Source organism: Echinops telfairi, unplaced genomic scaffold (assembly GCF_000313985.2).
Source record: "Echinops telfairi isolate 266 unplaced genomic scaffold, ASM31398v2 ScPeMD7_19;HRSCAF=73, whole genome shotgun sequence".
NCBI lineage: Eukaryota > Metazoa > Chordata > Mammalia > Afrosoricida > Tenrecidae > Echinops > Echinops telfairi.
The window spans coordinates 5075624-5091338 of NW_022103916.1; the positions used below are offsets into that span (position 1 = coordinate 5075624).

General features: G+C 42.1%; 1 protein-coding gene across 1 annotated transcript in view; it reads right to left on the bottom strand.

Annotated features, from left to right (window-relative positions):
- LOC101639467 (bridging integrator 2-like) overlaps positions 1-15715 on the bottom strand; it is a 20919-nt gene that overhangs the window by 3472 nt on the left and 1732 nt on the right.

Consider the following 15715-nt stretch of genomic DNA (forward strand, 5'->3'; position numbering starts at 1 on the left):
TATAGGGAACTGCGGTGGCACAGTGGGCTACATGCTGGGCTGCTGAGAGGTCAGCACTTTGAAACCACCAGCGGCTCCAAAGGGGAAAGATGAGGCTTTCTGCTCCTGTGAAGTTACAGTCGTGGAAGTCCACAGTGGTGGTGCTTTCTTGTCCTACAGGGTCACTATGAGTCAGAATTGACTTGACTTGAGTTTATTTTCCCCTCTTTGTTGTTTTGCTGTAAAGCAAGCCCTAGATTTTTCCCCTACTCAAGATAACATCTCTAAGAAATACTGCTCCCCCCTCACCCTTTTTTAACATAATTCTAATGCCATTATTATACCTAACAATTTAACTTGGTCTCACTCTGGTCCGCTCAGCTCTCATTCGAACCCCTCCCATCAGATACTTCATTTTGTCTCTGTGTGTATGGGTGTGTGTTTCAAACCTCCCATTACTTTATTTTGTCTCTGTGTGTATGGGTGTGTGTTTCAAACCTCCCATTACTTTATTTTGTCTCTGTGCGAGCACGTGTGTGTGTGTGTGTGTATGAATGCAGTAAAATAGAACAATAATGCAGTAGAGATATGTTGACTAAAGCATTACATTTTTTCACTTAATCTGTACATATTTCTGCATGCTTCTCTATGAGATGAGTGCTTTAAAACAACAACATGACTACATCATTATCACATCTAAAAATTAGTAGTTCCTGAACAACATTAAATACTGAGTTAGTGCTGAAAATTCCCTGAATTGTCTCAAAAATCTTAATCGTGTTTTGTTCGTGTCCAAAGATCACAGTGTGCTGTGCAGTCAATTATTTAATAAGGCTCTTCTAGGCATAGCCTTTGGGCTGTGCGGCTCCTTACTTAAAAACAAAAACCAAATTCTTGCCCTCCAGTCTTTCTGGTGTGTAGTGACCCTAGGGGACAGAGGAGAACTGCCCTTTGTGTATCTGGGACTTTAAATCTTTTACAGGCTCATCTTTCTGCCACGGAGCACAAGGGACTGGTGGGTTCAAACCACTAACCTTGCAGTTAGCTGCTTAATATGCAGTTGCTCTGCCAGCAGGAGCCCTTCTAAGGCTTATCCTCAAATCTTTGTTTTAAATCTCTTTATGAAGCCAGTTCTACTCAGTCCGATATGGTCACTATGCATTTATAGATTTCCCCTGTCTGGCTCTCTTGTATTCCTGATGTTAAGGAGACTGGGCTATTTGTTCTGGAGGCTTCCTTTGCTGTGGATTCTGCTGGTTACCGGAGAGGCCTTTACACTTGTTTCTCTGTTCTTGTGTTTTTTTGTGAATTGGCAGTTCGATTAGATGCTAGATCAGATACTAGTATGACGTTTGTTTTGGCCAAACTACTGTAATGATTAAAATTTTAAAGTACTCATGGATACAAGTTTATGGAATGAAAGAATCCCATACTTACTTGTTTAATATAAGCCCATTGAATTTGAATATACAGGTAGCTCACACATTGTCTAGTTTTTTGGTTCACCATGTGTTAAGTGTACAAATAGTTTATTCATTCTCATTGTTGTGTGGCATTTTATTATAGAGCACCCCACAATTGCATACTCTACTATTGAAGGATATTTGGTTTTTCACTTTTGAATATGATAATTAGTGTTCTTATGAATATTCACGTTGAGCCATAGAATGTAGGCATCATGAACTTTACTAGCTATTGCCGAATTACTTTCTAACATACCCACCTATACTTCCACCAACTGTTTGAAAGCTCCCTTCACTACATCCTTACTTGAAATGGAGCTGTTTGATGTTTGGCAATCTGGTGGCATTGATTTAATTTGGCATTTCCCAAGTTACTAAAGAAATTAAGTTATCAAAAAAATAAAAAAGAAATTAAGTTATCTTTATATATATTGGCCATTTCAAGTCTCTTCTGGGAATTACCTATTCGTGCCAGTTGTCTATTTCTCTATTGTATCATTTTTCTTTTTCTTATTGATGGGAGCAGCACTTGTGGTACAGCAGGTTAAGCATTGGAGTGGTTTGACCCCACCAGGCTGCTGTGTTGGAGCAAAAGGAGATAGTTCATTTCCTTAATGATTTGCAGCCTCTACAGGGTCAGGCACTGGGAGGTTTGATACGTTGTTGAATACAGAAATATCATTTGCTCTGTAAATCCTCACCAAATTCACAATATGTTTTTTTTTAATTTTGATTTTAAGATTTACAACCTGAGAAACCACATGGAGCCATTTGCTCTGTCCCGGGAAGTCCCTGTGAGATGAACTTGACCAGACAGCAGTGAGAGTCTCATCTCCCAAACTCACTACCATTGAATCCATTCTGACTCATAACGATGTTTGTAGGACAGAGCAGAACCGTTAGCTTTCTGAGACTTCAAATCTTTATGGGAATAGGCAGCCTCATATTTCCCCCTCGGGGCTGCTGGTGGGTTCCAACCACTGACCTGTAGTTAGCAGTTTATTTATGTCAGTTGGAACACGTAGATTCTTTATTTAATCTACAGGTTAAAGTCAGTTACCATCATTATTTTGATGATCAGATTGATCTAAATTTAGCCAGTCCCTGGCTCTGGTGTCTTTTTGACAGGGACCCATCATTTTTCAGCCTGTTATTATTATTATTTTTTTTTAGGTAACATCAAACTGCGTCAAGCTCATTTTGCACTTTCCCAGTCCCAGCCCAGAAGTCAGCCGTTTCCTCAAGAAGCGTTGCTTCCTTCTATAGGTAGTGCCTGACTTGGGATGTATTCATATTCAAACTACACCAAGATGCACTTGCAGCCATTTGTTTTGTTTGTTAGTTTTATCATTCATAATAAATACTACATATAATGTGAAAATATACCTGTAGGTTTATACGTAATTTTTCCAACCCTCAAAGACACAGATTGGATTATAAATATAGCAATAATAAAAAAGCAATAATAATGAAAACTAAAATCAATAAAAGAGGGGTTTGACTTCCGTCAGGATTGCTTTAAGATGCAGCCATCAAACAGAACCCCATTGTCAATTAGAGACTGCTTAATTGTTGATAATGGTGTTTGGGAAACCAAGAGCTATGCATTAAAATGTTCATCGCTTCTGGAATATTCCTGATTCTAGACATTCTTAGTGACCACATACATATTTATAGCCCCAAGCCCATCACGGTCAAGTCAATTCTGACCCGCAGTGACCCTATAGAACAGAGATGGGATTCTTTAGGGAAGCAGACAGCTTCATCTTTGTTGTGTACCCTGCTAAGCTTGTTCTTCGTCACCCAAGGCTTCACCTGCTGTGCCACCAGGGCACTTTACATACACAGTCCGACACTTATTTCTATATCCATCTTTCTGTTTGTATATTACAATCCATGGATTCTTACCGACGCCTACAATACCAACCCAACACCAGTGTTCACTCTAGACTTCCCCTTTCTCCAAATGCGAGGAACCGGATTTTCAGGATCCATAGTAGTTTTACTTATTTCCTCAGTTCTAGGATATATGGTTTCAGAATTACAAATTTATTTTTATCACCGTGGAAAATAAGCCTACCAATGTCTGTGGAAAATAAGCCTACCAACAAGTTTTTCTTGTCGTTAGCCTGATGTGATGGCTAAAATTACTTGACTTAGTTCTCCCTGCTCCCTTTAGGCAAGGCTGTGTGATTCATTTGAAAATTAGTTATATTCATTTGTTTATGCTTGTATTCCACTTTAGGATTTCCCCCCATAGTTGTTAAATTTATTTTAAGTATGTAAAACATTCACATGGTTTCAAAAGGCAGAACTATACCAAAACATTTACACAGAGAGGGGTCATTTTTTCCATTATATTCCTTCTGTCCTGCTTCCACATGCTCCCACCCTCTCTAGACAGTGAATGAGGTAATCCTTACTGCCATCCAGTCAATGCTGACTCATAGAAACCTTTTGTGGGTTTCCAAGACCGTAACTGTGTACAGCAGTAGAAAGACTGTCCTTTCCCCCGAATGATTTACTAGGTCTCTTCCAATCATAGTCTTTGTAACTCTCACCAAAAGATTGCGTATACTCACCGCCATCAAGGCGATTCTGACTCTTAGTGACCCTATAGGACAGGATAGAACCGTCTTGGTGAGTTTCCAAGACTAATTCTTTAAAAAAAATTTAAAAATATTTTTATTGGCACCTAATTCAATAGTTCAAACTGGGAAACCCAAGAGAAAGAATAAAATAAAAAATAAAGTGGTAAGGATAAAATAATAATGATATAAAGATAAAAATACAAATAATGAGTAAGAAAGTAAAGACCACTCTTAATATTTAAAATGCAAGGTAAGACATTTTTGTCATGGAATGCACAAGAGATCTTTGCATCTAGAACAAATTCAGGTTGGGTCAATAGTGAGGTCAGTTGACCGAAGTATCGAGTTCCAACAAGCATCATCAAAATTACAATGATCTCTGTCTGATAGTAAAGCTGTTCCCGACCTCTGCCTGTGGCTAGTGGGGGTCTGCCATCGGCTTAATCTTAGGAGTTAGTCTGCAGATGGGTTTTGAATTCCCACTATCCTCCATAACATTCTACCAAGTAGGTGTTTATAATTTTAGCTCTGGTACTTTTCCCTTCATCATATTTGAATTTTGTTATTGTCATCGTTGGATCACAGTAGCTGGTGTGCTTTTTCCACGTGGTCTTAGTTGACTCCTTGCTTAGATGGCTGCTTGATTAATTACAAGCCTGAAGACTCCAGACACTATTCAGCTTGATAGCCAGGCACCATCTGCTCTCTTCACCACACTTTGCTGTAGCACCCTTATCTTCAGTGATCTTTTCATGAAGGTGAGTATCGAGCAGGGCCCTGTTATCAGAACTAGCTGTTCTTGGATTGGGGCTAGAGTTAAGTAGGAGCCCCAAATCCATCTGCTTTTCACTGAGATATGCAAGGCTCAGGTTTTCTTTGGAGGCCATAATATGACAAAATCAAAACCCCATAAGACCAACTATACAAATAATGGCAACAAACCAACCAGGAGACAAACACAAACAAACAAACAAACAAACAAGCTAAAGGCAGGAAAACAAAAACCCATAGAAACAAAAAAGTTCATTGTCAATCATCCCCCTGGGTTCTAGGGCGATAGCACTGAGAACATCTTCAGTTTTCCCAGTGTCAGTCTGAGGAGTCTATGTGAGTACATTTCCACTTTGAGCTACAACCCATGAGTTGTTGGCCTCTACAGTCCTATTCAATTGTGCTCTATTGACTCCAAGTCTGGGGATTGGCCACAGAGGGGGACCTTCCTGAATTAATTCTTCCAAGTGCAGATCCCTGCCCAGCAGGTCAAAACCTGTCATAAGACTCAAATTCTTTACAGGAGTAGAAACAAAACAAAAACAATACACCAAACTCACTGTCATTGAGTTGATGCTGACTCATAGGACAGGGTAGAACTGCCCCTGTGAGTTTCCCAGACTGTAACTCTTTACAGGAATAGGAAGCTCTGTTGTTTTCCCTCGGAGCCACTGGTGGTTTTGAAAAACTGACCTTGCAGCCCAATGTGTAACCACTATGCTACCAGGACTGCTAAAGATTGGGTGATATTATGCAAATGTGGTGCTTGTGGCTCACCAAGAGAATCAGATAGCTTGTTAATAATGTGCAAAAAAAATAGGTGCATGGTACCCTGGGGGGTGGGGGGTAGGAGGGACCATGCAAATAAGGTGTTTAGTCAGTTTTGCCATCCTGAAGCAGAAGTGGGTATCTCACCCCCACCAAGATGGAAGAACTGGGAGCAAAGTCTATCCTTCAGATTTGGATCCCTGTGCTGAAAACCTCCTAGATCTGGGAGAAAGAGAGAGCGAGAGCGCTCCATTGGCGACACAGTGGCAGAGAAGCCGGCAGGAGACAGTACAGTGGGCTGCCCTATCCACGTAGCAAGAAAACTGCCTGCCTTCTGTCAGCAAGCTTGCTGGTGGAGTGGGGTGCCTTCAGACCTTTGTTGTGGGAAGTAATGGTTGCCATCCCAGAGTTAGAGTTGAGAGCCTTTGGGCCAAGGCCAAACCTGAGGCCCAAGAGTTACCTATCTGTGAGTATGGCTAAGAAGAGATTGTCCTGAGTGAAGAACTACATCCTGAGTTATTTCTGGTCTTCATTTGTAGCCGGGTACTTCTCTCATTGTGGTAGTTACATAATCTGGTGTCAATTTGAGGATTAAGAGTGAAGTGGTAGAGTTTAACCTGTCAATCAGGTGGCAGCTTGATGACCTCATTTGGAGGCGCTAAGGAGATAAATAGCTTGCTTAAGGTGGGACACACGCTCACTCCCTGCGAGACATTCCTGACGAGAAGCCGCATGAGGCTACCCTGATGCAGCCAGAGTCCTGGGAGCTGGAGGAGCCACGTGGAGACCCCTGCCAGTGCTAAGATGCTTACAACACCACTGGATCCACAAGACTTCCCACCCACTGGCCTGTGATCATCCTGCATTTGGTGTCAATGCATGTGTTTCATGAGTCTGAAGAGGACTTTATAGATTGGTATTGGACATTTGGGCTAATATTGGACTTATAGACTAGGTCTAGACTGGGCTGGGATGTTTTCTCAATATTTAATTGCTCTTGTTTATAATGCTCTTTCCTATACACATGTGAGTGTCTATGAATTTGTTTCTCTAGTCTATCCAGACTAACCCACGAATAAACTTCATAACTACAAGTATGGTCTGTAAGTTCTGTGTGGCCCTTGCAATGAATTATTGAACCCATCAGAGAAGTAAAGAGTTGTCTGGGAGAGATGGTTGGCATCAGAATGGTAAAGTGATTGCAAGGTGGAGGCATGACTGACCTGTGCTTCATAGGACTCAACCTTGGATTGTGGATGCAAATAACGATCCTCCTTTTCCCTGGTGAAGTTAGCTGTGGAGGTCTTGTGCCTCCTATGCCATTTTTTGCTACCATCACCCTATATTTCTCTTTGTAAAGATGTTGTTGTTGCTGTTAGATGCTCTTGAGTCAGTTTTGATTTATAGTGACCCCATATGGCAGAGTAGAAGATCCCCTTGGGGTTTTTCCTAGACTGTAATCTTTACAGAAAAACAAAACAAAAAACAGAGTGGGAGAAAGATGAGACTTTTTACTCCCATCAAGATTTACAATATTTTTATTGTTTAATAATTTTCTTGGGTGCTCTTAAAGATAGCACAGCATTCCATAGTTCAATCATGTCAAGCAGTATTGTATAGTGAGTTTCAAAACATTTTTTTTCTTTTTTTCCCCTTGATATCAGCTGCCCTTTATCCCCCTACCCTGAACCCATATTTATTTATTTTTTGCCACATCTTACCCCATCCAATATATCCATTTACGTACAGTTCTGTTGTTCGCTCCCGCCAAGTGGGGTTATACAGTATTTACAGTCTTGGAAACCCCCAGGGGCAATGCTACTCTGTGCTATAAGGTTGTTGTGAGTCAGAATTGATAAGAGCCAGAATTACTAACGCAGATCACGTCTGTCTCCCATGGAGTCACTGGGTGGCTCTGAAGTTCTAATCTTTCAGTTCACCACCAATGGCTAACTGACCCAACGTGTCAGTTAGTCACCATATTCAATTCTAGAACACTTTCATCTTCCTTGTAGTCATTGTTAATCATGTAATTTTTTCCAATTGTGGCAAAAATACAACAGAATATTCTCTAATTCATATCTTCTACTTGTATAATTCCATGTCATTGATTATACTGTTCGTGCTGTACAGCACTATTGATAGCCCGTGTGTTTTCTTTTACCACCAAGTATTGTATACCATAGATTACCTTTTGTGCACTGTGCGTTTTCACTTAACAATATGCCCTGGCACTTCTCATCAGTTCATGGAAATCTTCCGCAATCTTTGGCAGCTAAATGGGACTCTATTGTGTGGATATACCACAGTTTATTCAACTCCTATCTACATATAAGAACTGATATTATTTCCAATGTTTTATAATAATAAACGATGCTTCACTGAATAACCTGGTACATATACATTTTTACATTGCTGGACGGTTTATTGTGCCGACTAGTTTAATCAAGTCACAGCTTGATTGCAGGGTATGGCTTTCCCAGGCCTCTCTTCCTCCCTGGTGGTCAGACCAGCGTGCTGCTGCTTGAGCTAGTTCTTTGCCTCATCCATGTGCTGGACTACCTGTGGGCCAGGCCAACGATCCTGTCACTGGAGCTTGAGGCTCCTTCAAGACCTGCTTCTCCACCCTGCTGGTGTGTGCATTGCTTGAGCTTGAGGCTGGTGGATCCTGTTGCCTGCATATGTGTGCCGCTTGAGTTCGAGATCCCATCCAGGCCTGCTTTGCTGCTTTGCTAAGCCCATCCTGAGCTACTGACTGTTGCTGACCCACCCTGCTGTCTGTTGCCTTTAGGTAGTCTGCCTGTCTTGCCTCAGGGAAGACTCCGTTGTCTGCTTCCTTGACCTCGGACTGGGCAGCCCATGAGTTGAAGGGCTTTCAGTATAGTAACTGTTGTTCGAAGGTGAGTTGAACTGAGCCCTCTGTACTGCTGTGTGGACTAATTAGCTGTTACATTCCTTCATGCTGTATATCTATCTATCTATCTATCTATCTATCTATCTATCTATCTATCTATCTATCTGATCATAAGTGTCCTGGTTTTGTTTCTCTAGAGAATTGTGCCTAACACACTGGAGTTGTATCTTCAGGGTAAATTGCTAGAAGTGGGATTGCTAGGTCAAAAGACAAACACATTTGCAGTTTTGTTAAATACCAATATCTCCACTTGCATCAGGAAAATGTCATAAAGGAGAAGAGGAAACGTCAGTCTGCCTGCTATTGATTTTAAGTTTGAAGGATATAACTTGATAAAGATTGGTTTTGACAGATTGACCTACAGATTTATAGAATTTCACTAGTGTTTTCAATGGCCACACCCTCTCATACTTGGCCTTACACCCATCATAGAAGTCACTCATTTTACAGAGGTAGAAACTGAAGCTCTAATGTAATAAGCACCCCACAGAGTCATCAGTAAGCAGATATCTGTGATTCAGAGCTTGTCTGGGCTTCAGATGTCCTCAGAGATTAAGCATTTGTTTCTCTCAGAATCTGATCAGAGCCAGAGCTTTTATCACACTAAGAGCTTGATCTGAGCTTTATCTTCTAGGAGCACACTAAGAGACTAAGCAATAGTCCCTGTCAGTCAGGAGCTGGCCCGGCACTCACCGCTTTGATGTTCTTCTGTAGAAGGTGAACAGCAATATCAGACAAGGCCACCCTTTTTGAGTCTGATGGATGGTGGTGGTGTGGTTATGTGTTGCCCTTCAATCTTCAGGGTCAGTAGTTCAAAACCACCAACAGTTCCATAGGAGAAAGACTGGACTTTCTACTCCCATAAACAGTTGCAGTCTCTGAAACCCACAGGAGTTTGCTATGAGTTAGCATTCACTCAATGGCAGTGAGAGAGAGGATCAAGACAAAAACAAGATCATCCTGTAATCATGTCTGAATAGAGACAAAAATATGAATTTTAGCCAAAGCACAAACATGATCAGAAAGGGGAACCCAGAATGGGAAGGATCCAGGTAAATGATGTCCCCGTGACACAAACAATGGAGCCATGGTGTGCTAGTCTGGGTACTTTAGAGTGATCACGAGGTGCAGAAGGGATCAGTTATTAGGCATCAAAGAACAAAAAATCATATCATTGTGTGCTCACCTCCATGATAAGATCACTGAAGACAAATGGGTGTATAAGCAAATGTGGGAGAGAAAGCTGATGGTGCCCGGCTATCAAAAGGTATAGCATCTGGGGTCTTAAAGGCTTGAAGGTAAACAAGCAGCCATCTAGCTCAGAAGCAACAAGGCCACATGGAAGAAGCACACTAGCCTGTGTGATCACGAGGTGTCGAAGGGATCAGGTATAAGGCATCATCAGAACAAAAAAATCTTACCATAATGAATGAGGTGGGGAGGGCAGAGTGGAGACCCAAAGTCCATTTGTAGGCCACTGGAGATCCCCTTGCAGAGGGGTCTTGGGGAAGAGACGAGGCAGTCAAGGTGCGATGTAGCAACGATGAAAAATATAACTTTCCTCTAGTTCCTAAATGCTCCCCCCCCCCATCATTATCTGAATTCTACCTTGCAAGTCTGGCTAGACCAGAAGATGTACACTGGTACAGATAAGAACTGGGAATCCAGGGCAGATGATCCCTTCAGGACCAGTGATGTGAGTGGTGATATTGGGAGAGTAGAGGGAGAGTGGGTTGGAAAGGGGGCACCGATTACAAGGATCTACATATGACCTCCTCCCTGGGGGACGGACAACAGAAAAGTGGGTGAAGGGAGACATTGGGCAGGGCAAGATATGACAAAATAATAATTTATAAATTATCAAGGGCTCATGAGGGAGGGGGGAGCAGGGAGGGAGGGAAAAAAAATGAGGACCTGATGCCAGAGGCTTAAGTGGAGAGCAAATGTTTTGAGAATGATGAGGGCAATGAATGTACAAATGTGCTTTACACAATTGATGTATGTATGGATTGTGATACGAGTTGTATGAGCCCTTAATAAAATGATTTTAAAAAATTTAAAAATAGAAAAAAACAAGAAAAAGGATGATTTTGGTAAATGCTGTGATATATATGATTGTGCAACAAAGCAGAAAATGTGTGTGGTTTCAGATATATATGCATATATCCATGTATATATATAGATGTATATGTGTGTGAGATGTATGTGCACATATGCACATATATTCATATATGTAATAAAACACATAGGGAGCACAGTTATGAACACTTCTCATATATAACTAAACATCTTACAGGATTGGTTTTCTGGGTTTGAAGGCTGGGACATCTCAGTCAATTGACATAATAGAGTTCATAATGTTTATGTTCTATATGCTACTTTGATGAGTAGTGTCTGGGGTCTTAAAGACTTATGAAGGACAACGATTGGTCCACAGCATAAGAGACAGAAGGAAACCAAGTACTCAGAAGAAGTGAGTGTGGAGGACTAGTCCTCCACATGAACCAGAGCCTCATCTACCCTGAGACGAGAAGAACAAAATGTTGCCCGGCCACTACTGCAGACAGTTATGATCAGGTGACCGTAGATGGACCTGACAGAATGGGAGAAAAACATGGAACAGAAGTCAAATGCTTAAAAAGTCCATGCTGTTCCCAGTTCCAGAGCTGCTGGCTTAGTTGTCTACTGCTGCTAGAACAGAAATACCACAAGTGAGTGGCTTTAACACGCAGATTTCTTTCCCACAATTTAAGAAGCTAGAAGGTTGAATTCAGAGCAATCGATGCTAGGGAAAAGTTTTCTTTCTCTGTTGTATGTGCTCCTTAGTTCCTTAGCATCCATCTCTCTGCTTGCTGGTTTAATCTCTTCATATTTCAGAAGAGATTGCTTCAAGATGCCTTCTACACCAATCCTGCCTCATTAATCTAACAGGAAACGAATTCCCAATGGGATTATAAACGCAGGCATAGAGGTTAAGATTTAGAACACATATTTTTTGGGGGCGGGGGTGGGGAGGCAGGGAGATACAATTCAAATCATAACAGTTGTTCTTTCTCCTCGACTCTCCTGGCACACACTGACAGATCTGTCAACATTCAGGTAAAATGTCACTGTCATAATTAAAATTCCCTTGGGGTTTCCACAGTATTGATTGCAGAATCAAGTGGAGAGAATTGCCCGTGGGTGTCTCTCTAGCCAGGATGGGAGGCTTAAAAGTATGTGCTTCCAGTATAAGCCACAAGCCTGGATCCACAATGTGTCCCTTCAAAAGGCACTCAATTTTTTTCTATCTTAAGTCTATTTGACTTGGGTTTCTTTCATTTACAACCCACAATTCCCTGAAATATATACTCACCTTCCTGCTGTTGCATGTCCAGGTGACTGCAAAAGTCCCCAGCAATTCCCAGCTCCCAAATGCCATTGGGGCACCCACAGTTACTTCCAGGGATTCGCTCCCCACCCCTCTCTTAAAATCCGTTTTATTAGCACTTCATCCACATATCATATAATTCAGTAATTCAATCACATCAAGAAGAGTTGTACATTTACCACCACATTCAATTTTAGAACATCTCCCTTGTACTCAGTTACTCTTGTAGTTATATTTTTCTAATTGTGACAAAAATATACACAACAAAGCGTGCTCCAATTCCACAGCTTCTACATGTAGAGTTCAGGGCCATTGATTATACTCGTAGTGTTGAACAACCATTATTGATCCCCCTTTCCAATGATCCCACCATCATTCACATAAACTCGATGCCCCCTAAGCAACACCTCGTTCTCCTTCACCCATGGTCAATTTTGGTTTCTTTTTCTTTTTTTAGTAGTCTTGATTCACATATACACTTTCATGGTTAAATCGCTTTTAAAAAGAGTTGTATATACATCATCACAATCAGTTCCAGTGCTCCCTCCCACTCCTGCAGCATTGCTTGCTCCCCAAATCCCCTCACGCACCCCACCCCCACTTCCCTGTTCATCCCCTTCGTTTGTTCCCTAGGCCCAGGGTTGCAGCATGGAGCACCAGAAAGAGCAGGCCAGGCATGTCCTCACTGACCAAGAACCTGTCCTCAGTGGGCCATTAGACAGGGAGAGCTCCTTGTGTCCATCGAAGGATGGCGCAGCTAGGTCCTGTGAGGCCCGATCTCAAACCCTTCACAAATGTTTGTCCACCACTCCTATTCAATATTGTGCTGGAGGTTCAAGCCAGAACTCTTGGCAAGGAAGAAACAAAATGCTATTTGTAGATGACATATGATTTAAAAATGACATATCATTTTAAAATACGATGACATATTTAAAAAACCCCAAAGATTTGCCAATCTGGATCAATACACAAAAAACAATCAGATTCCTGTATACCAGTGGTTCCCAACCTTCCTAATGCCGCCATCCTTTCATACAGTTCCTCGTGTTGTGGTGACTCCCCAACCATAACACTATTTTCGTCACTTCATAACTGTCATTTTGCTACTGTTATGAATCGGGTGACCCCTGTGAAAGGGTCATTTGACACCCCACCCCCAAAGGGGTTGCGACCCACAGGTTGAGAACCGCTGCTTATACTGAGTTCTGAAAACGAAATCAAGACAACAATACTACTTAGAACAGGTACCCACAGGATGAAATACTTAAGAATAAACTGAACCAGAGAAACAAAAGACTTACAGAGGTGGTACCCCCAAAACACTGGAAAAAAGCTCCGCTGGGCCGAGCTTTCATAGCACACATTTTCCTGCTAGGTGAGCATCGAGCAACTTTGAGTTAGTGCCCCCATGGTGTCTCCTGGGAAGGTTCTCTCTGGTCACAGTGAATTTTTTTCATAAAAGCAGTTTTGCTCGAACTTTGTTTTTTTATGATGGCCAATTTAAGAGTGTGTGGCTGTGAAATTTTGTTTCCTGCTCTGGAAAAATGCCACAGAAACTGTTATGATGTTGAACACAGCTTGTAAGGACAGCGGTATAGGAAAAACTCTAGTGTACGAGTGGTTTTCTCATTTCAAAAAAAGGTGAAATGTCAATTGATGAAACACACACACAAAGACAAGAAAAAAGGGGGGTGTCCGTCAACTTCCTGAATGGATGGAAATGTCCACTCATAGGGCATTTGGAGTTTGTTCCACCAGGTCACACTGTTAATCAAGCTTTCTACTTAGAGGTTCTGAAAGGATTGTGTAAAGTGCAACAAAAAGACCCAAATTGTGCGACCATGCACCTGCTCACACCACCATCTCAGTGCGCCAGTTTTTGCCAACAAACAGCATGCCTCTCTTGCCACGTACACCGGGCTCACCTGACCTCACTCCAAGCAACTTGCTTTTGTGTCCTCGAATGAAGAGAGACAAGAAAGGACAGTGATTTGACGATGTAGAAGAGGTGAAGAAAAACACAGAGGGAGGTGCTGTCAGCCCATCCAAACAGATGAGTTTGAAAAATGTTTCCAAGAATGGACTTGCAGATTTGACAAATGTATTAAATGTAATGGAGAGTACTTTGAAGGTGATAAGGTTGTTTTGTTAAAAAAAAAAAAAAAAGTAAATATATAGCTTTTAAATTTTTTTCTTTTTTTGTAGGGAGTACCCAATCTTATGCACATCTGCGTTTATGGCAGCATTATTCAGCCAGTAGCAAGAAGCTGGAAACCACCTCAGGGCCCATCAGTCGAAGAATAGATACAGAGCTTTGGGGCATACACACAACCCAGGAGGCTGCATCGCAGTGAGGACACTGTGAAGCACCTCAAACTTGATGCTGAGTGAAGTTAGTCCCCAAAAGATGAGTATCCTGTGAGACCATTGTTACAGAGGAAAAACCAAGGCAATGAGCTTCATGCCAAAAGAAAGAAGCTTTGATGGCTGTGGGGGGTGGAGTGGGGGATGGAAGGTAAAGCCAGGGAGTGAGAAACCAAACCAATCTCACTGGCTTCCAGGTGATGCCTACTCATAGGACAGGGTAGAATTGCCACTGTGAATTCTGAGGCAGTAACTCTTTAAAAAAAATTTTTTAAACCATTTTACTGGTTACAACTCTTATCACAATGCATCCATCCATCCATGCATCAATTGTGTCAAGCACATTTGTGCATTCGTTGCCCTCATCATTCTCAAAACATTTGCTCTCCACTTAAACCCCTGGCATCAGCTCCTCATTTCCCCCTCCCTCCCCACTCCCCCCACCCTCATGAACCCTTGATAATTTACAGATTTATTTTGTCATATCTTTTTTTTCTTTTTCAGAATCATACTTTATTTATCAATCTGGTTTTGTTTGTTTTAGTTTGAAGTCTTGCAAAACAAGCGGTAAATCAAAGGCTTGTTCACCCTCCTCTGAGTCTGTGTGGTTACACGTCTCTGTGTGGACCAGTATGCTTATAGATGCTTTTTTAAAAATACTCATTATAGCCCCATTTTAATTAAAATGCGTCCATAAAGTTTTACTATTCAAGCAAATGTAAGAGCTGAATGAAATATCCCTGAGTGTAACACTCTATTCTCCCAAGCCTGCTTCCTTTCCTCCCTCCCACAGGGCTGGTCTTCGGCCCCAGTTAATGCTAGGTCTTCAGAGACCTCCACCAGTATGCATACGCTCTGTGAGCTTAGGTCTCTGAGTCCCCTGACCACCCGGACCCCAAAGGCCTGCTGGGGCGCTTCTCTGGGGAGCTGGGCTGGGGGTGGGGTGAGGCGTGTCTTGGCACTTCCTCTTCAGAGTTGCGTTTCCTTGGGGATGTGTAGTATTAAATTAAATATGGCGAGGAGGTGTAGGGCCAGCCCCCACCGCTAATCGTGGGTTCAGTAATACTACTTCTGGGTTCAATAATGCACAATTGTATGGTTGAGATATATAAGTATTATATTAAAATCATCGAGAGCACGAGAGATATTACAATAATGCAGTCAGACACGTTACATGGTAGCATTGCTCACCTCCACCCCGCTTGGTGGTCCTTGTGGGGGGAACCCGGCCGCCAGAGCAGGAGCAGCCCTCTGGTCCACCGCCCTCATGGGAGCAGCCCTCCTGTCCACCGCTGAGAACCAGGGAGCCTCCTTATTTATTGCTAACCACGCATCATCTCACTTTAGAGGATACATCACAGCATCATGCATCACAGAGAGGGGCAATACAATTCACAACAACCTGCGTCATAGGGAGGGGTTGCAACATAGGCAATACAAGCAATAGGAGGGGGATGACCTAGTCATCTTAGAGTGGTCCCGGGCTTGCCTTTGG